The sequence below is a fragment of the Nyctibius grandis genome, chromosome 1, assembly GCF_013368605.1.
Source record: "Nyctibius grandis isolate bNycGra1 chromosome 1, bNycGra1.pri, whole genome shotgun sequence".
Classification (NCBI taxonomy): Eukaryota; Metazoa; Chordata; class Aves; order Nyctibiiformes; family Nyctibiidae; genus Nyctibius; species Nyctibius grandis.
In genome coordinates, this window is record NC_090658.1 from 49,957,590 (window position 1) to 49,963,297 (window position 5,708).

Below are 5,708 nucleotides of genomic sequence, written 5' to 3' on the forward strand. Positions count from 1 at the left end.
AGCTCTCTCCAGCAGCGAGGAAAACGCCGTCCCCGGCCTCTGAAGGGGGCAACGTCCTCAGGGCGGCAGTGGGCCCCGGGTGAGGTCTGCAGTGCTGCACCCACCTGCCCCGCCGTGCACAAGCGTCGAAAAGTAATAAAAGGGTTTCTAGAGTCCTTGTTTTATAATAAGCATTTTTGTTATGTTAAAAGCATAGGGTGGTGTCGTAGGTGCAGGAGGCTTCAACGTTATACTGCCTCAAAAAAAAGACATAAAGCTTTGTAAGTTGTAAGTTGTTTGTGGTCGCACTCAAAGAGCTGCAGTCAACATCTCGATGTCCAAGTGGATACCAGTGACGAGTGGCGTTCCTCGGGGGTCAGTATTGGGACCGGTTCTGTTTAACGTCTTTGTTGGCGACATGGACAATGGGATTGAGCGCGCCCTCAGCAAGTTTGCCAACGACACCAAGCTGTGTGGTGTGGTTGATACGCTGGAGGGAAGGGATGCCATCCAGAGGGACCTTGACAGGCTTGAGAGCTGGGCCTGTGCAAACCGCATGAAGTTCAACAAGGCCAAGCGCAAGGTCCTGCATGTGGGTCAGGGCAATCTGAAACACAAATACAGGCTGGGTGGAGAATGGATTGAGAGCAGCCCTGAGGAGAAAGACTTGGGGGTGATGGCTGATGAGAAGCTCAACATGAGCCGGCAATGTGTGCTTGCAGCCCAGGCAGCCAACTGTATCATGGGCTGCATCAAAAGCAGCGTGGCCAGCAGGTCAAGGGAGGTGATTCTGCCCCTCTACTCCACTCTCGTGAGACCCCACCTGGAGTAGTGCGTCCAGCTCTGGGGCCCCCAACATAAGAAGAACATGGAGCTGTTGGAGTGAGTCCAGAGGAGGACCACAAAGATGATCAGAGGGCTGGAGCACCTCTCCTAGGAGGACAGGCTGTTCAGCCTATAGAAGAGAAGGCTCCAGGGAGACCTTCTAGCAGCCTTCCTGTACCTGAAGGGGGCCTAAAGGAAAGTGGGAGGAGGGGCTTTTTACAAGGACAAGTAGTGACAGGACAAGGGGTAACGGTTTTAAACTGAAAGAGGGTAGATTTAGATTAGATATTAGGAAGAAATTCTTTACTGTGAGGGTAGTGAGACACTGGAACAGGTTGCCCAGAGAAGTTGTGGCTGCCCCCTTCCTGGCAGTGTTTAAGGCCAGGTTGGATGAGGCTTTGAGCAACCTGCTCTAGTGGAAAGGTGTCCCTGCCTGTGGCAGGGGGGTTGGAACTAGATGATCTTTAAGCTCCCTTCAAACTGAAACCATTCTATGATTCTATAATATTTAATTTGCAGCACTACATGTTGCTTTCAGACCTGTTTTCACGCTGGACTTTCTACGATTTTTCTTGAAGAGAACTAAAATATATACTAAAGAATTTCAGAAGCTACGAATATTCAAAGTGAGCAAGGTGTGTAAGACGTTGCTGGAAGTGGATTTTCAAAACCATGCAGTAGGTGGCACTGATTCTTCAGTGATGCCCTAAAGACTGTCCATCAAGCCTGAGAGGGCAGGTGTCATTCATACCGCTGTGCTTCTGCTTCTACCACGGGAGGTGCTGCTGGGTGTCTGAGCCCATTTCTAGAGCCGCTCAAAGAATTCTAGAGCCGCTTCAAAGTCCTGAAGTTTGGAAACGTTAGCAGTCTTTCACTTTAGTACAAAATTGTGTTAAAGTAAACCCACAACACTGCACTTCTTAAGCAAGACAGAAATAGTTTCCATCTAATTTTTCAAAACCCTATCAGAAACAATAAGTGCAGAAACATAATGTCTGGAATTACAATTACCATTTTTATTTGTCCACTAAATCTCTGAACTTAATGGAAAGACAAAACCCACTTGACAAAATAGAGATTGCAAAGCAAAGGAAAATAAAGCAGTAGACTTAGGAGACAGTTTATAATTTGTAAATTTCATTTTGTAATAATTTGTAAAATTCATTTCAGCATTTCAGCTACAGTGGCTTCCTGCTCTCAAATACATATAGAATACTTCGAAACCAGTTTACAGACAACCCTTTTTGAGCTCTGCAATGTACCAGAACATTACTTATCTAAATATTCATCACCTAGAGGGCAGCAAAACATTCTAATAGTCCAACTTCCCATCCAGCACACGATGTACCCTCTCAAACTGTCTCACGTTTGAAGTAAATGTTTGAATGTATATAATTCCCAAGCCTCCCTTTATGGAAATCATAGAAACTCATTGCAAAAGTTAAATCAAAACTGTTTTTACTGTCTGTACAGCAATGTAAATGTTACCACAGAAAGAAAAAGTGGTTTTCATGGGAAACCCAGTATAGCTTTAAAAGGATTCTGTAAAATTAACACTGCATTATTCAAAAAAAACCAAAAAAAACCCCAAAGAATGCAGTGGTGGCATTGCTATAGGCTCTTAACACAATTTAAATAAAATCTAAGCTTTCAAAATCATGCATGGACCAAGTCTATTGACTTAAAATTAGGACATGGGAATATACATACATTCCAAAATTTGTGCATCCGCTCAGAGTATTTTGTCTTATTAACACACAATAAAGAATAAAGTCTAGCTACATTTGTTTTTTCTATTTGTGCAATGGAAATAATCAAAGCAAAACAGCGCATTGTGTTAGGGAGACAAAATTTGAAAGTCTCTATCTTGACTCTTAAGTTCCAATCTGAATATAAACTGCTGGAAGATGGAAAAATGTATTCTTTTGAAGTGTTTCATACAAAATCTTTAAAGAAGATGAATCATGCCAACCTCATTTTGTGTTGATTTTTTTTCAGACAACACATTTCAGCATATAAACATACAAAAATCTAAGATACAACTAAATTTGTTCAGAAATTTTTAAGGAAAACATTATTTTCATGAAAAATTTAAAATAAACTTTTCAAATGTTCTGACATTCCCTCAGTTTTCCACCAATTTCTAGTCATGATTGTTAATAGGGAGCAATCAGGAGACAAAAGTCAATACTGAAATACATGAGAAATTCCCAAAATGTCTGTTATTTTTCACTACAATCCTCAGATTTAGGAGACCAACCTGTTCTCAGAATTCATTATATAGAGCATTAAAAATCCAGTTTAACTCAGTAGGTGACTGAGGCTCTAGTTCAGGAAAGCACCTCAGTACTTTTTAGTTTTATCGCAATTCAGAAGACTATTCTCAGCTTGTTGGTACATTCTCGTGTCCTAGGATCCGACTATGTGTAACTCCATGGAGCCACATCCCCATAACGCAGGACATGGATATGGTCAGGTACTGAGCTCCAAACTGGGCGGCCAGCCTGTCAGCTGGGGAAATGGCTATAGCAGACCTCGTATATGAGTTAGGATGTTGCCACACTTCTGGAAAAGTCAAAGGTCCCAACAGCTTCCATGGTCTCTATGCAAATATTCATGCATATTAATTTCTTGTCCTTTCATTATGACTTATGTGGTAAATTCTTTCTGCCTTACTCCTAATGAACAGCCTCTTATGTTGTACGTAATTCCAATGAAGTCAGTGGAGGCTACCAGTGGCATAAAGTACAGCCCAAACTGACTGAAGCCCCTAACTCTTTTGATATAACTAAGTGTCAGAACATGGAAGAAATACTAAATTCCAGGCTGTAATTACTAAATGAAGTCTTGGCACCACTTTACATCTTATAAACCTGGATATTTACATGTGCTTGTCAACAATCCCCAATATTCTGAGTTGTATTAAGATGGCCTATCTGCCAAATATTTATGAAAGAAGAATGTGGGTTTTTTTCACAAATGATTATTTGAGAAAGCAGTCTTCTTATGATTGTTTTTATTCTTTAAACAGGTGGCAACAACAGCTGTTCACATTACTGAAGTAATGAACTTCTTAAGAGCAGAACATTTCCTAATCTTAATAAAAAGATGTTGAAAGTAATGAAAGTAAAACCTGACTTTCTTTCTCATTGTAGGTGTCAGCATCCACACCCGACCCAATGTATGATTTAAAATTATTGATTTATTAACGATTCTTTTGTTTCCAGTACATAGATAAATATTAAATGGAAAGTCTTAAGGAGATAGTTATCTGAAGTAGCTCTCCATTGTCTACCTTTCTCATATTCCTCAAAAACATACTCTTTAATAATAGCCTCTATTAACATGCACTATTTTGTAATGATACAATGACATAAAAATATGGCTTCCTTGTCCTGATACCTTAAGAGCCTACATCATTTTAGAGTAGCTTTGAATCTCTCTTTAAAACTAGCTTAATGGGAAACTTGCCTTCGGGCTTAGTTTTCACAAACTGCTAAGCGTTGATTTGGCAGCCTCAGAGTGTAAACCCCTATTGCACCTCAAAACAGAACTAACGTTGGAGCCCAAGACCCTGCAAGCTCTATTATACGTGCAGTACAGCCCACTCGTTTCATCTCCAGTCTGCAGGCAAAGACAAAACCCGAGGCTGAGAGAAGAACTCTGTGTCTGTGCCTACTGACTCCTCACGGGCAGTGACAAAGACTTCAGTGCCAGATGGAGCGGTGATGCCCTCAGCAGCAGGAGGAGGAGGAGCAGCGCTGGATACATGGATCTGGAGAACTTCACTATTCTTAACTCTTCAACAAAATCTCTGAAACTTTTGATACCTCTCCAGCACTGTCAGAGACAATAGCAGATGGATCACTTGTTCCATCCAGCACGACATTTTCATATTTCTACAGAAAGGTGGGCAAAGAGATTAGTTTTGTCTCATCCTTCTTCTCACCGTGTGAATGTGTAAACATAACGAAAAAAATCTTGCCAGTGAATAATACTGTAACTTTGAACAAAGACCTTATTACACAGACTGTAATTAATCTGTTCAAAACAAATGTTTTGCTTGTGGAAGGAGATCTGCCCACATATTTCTCAAGTGTGTTAAAGGAGGATGGTTCTGACATATCCCCCCTAGTTCAAAACTATACAGTAGTAATTAATAACCACACTTCGTATTTATGCTTCATGCATCAGCAGAGAAGGAGGGGTTGGAATCTGTTTCGTGGTTTACCGTAGCGCTGAGAAAACGCGAACCAAGCCCTGCTGGGGACACTTGTGACTCATCCCCTTGGGTTCCTTCTTCCTCAGAAACTTCCTGTTGTTTCCAAACACGAGTGTTAATTTCAAACTTCCCTCATTATTTTGGAGAAGTACATCACAGACCCATGTGTCAGCATTCCTCTGTTCCCCTTACGGGGGAATCTCCATAACAGGAATCTCAATAATCAATAATACGTAAGAGGAATCTCAATAATCTCCTCTATTTGCTATTCGAGTAGATTACTTAAAATAGGGAGCGTCCTTATTGCACTCCTGAAGACCTCCGTGCTGCACAATTTTTCAGTAGGAAATCGACATAATTAAAACCTAGAATATGCTAAAGAAGAACCAACCGCACATTAGAACGAGCAAAACCGTGCCTATAAACGGTCTCCTCGGCGGCTACGCGGTGCTTCTGCCCTGCCCGCGCACGCAGGGGCCCGCTCCCCGGGGCGCCCGCCTCCAGCGGCGCCTGGCGCGGGGAAGCCGAGGAGCGCCATCGTCCACCGAACCACCGGGGCGGCGGGAGTCACCGGCCACGCCGCGGGACACCGCCGGCCTGCCGCCGGCGGGAGGCGGGGCGGCCTTACGGAGGGCCGGGGAGGGCGGGCAGGAAGGCGGGCGGGAGCGGAGGCGCGACCCAG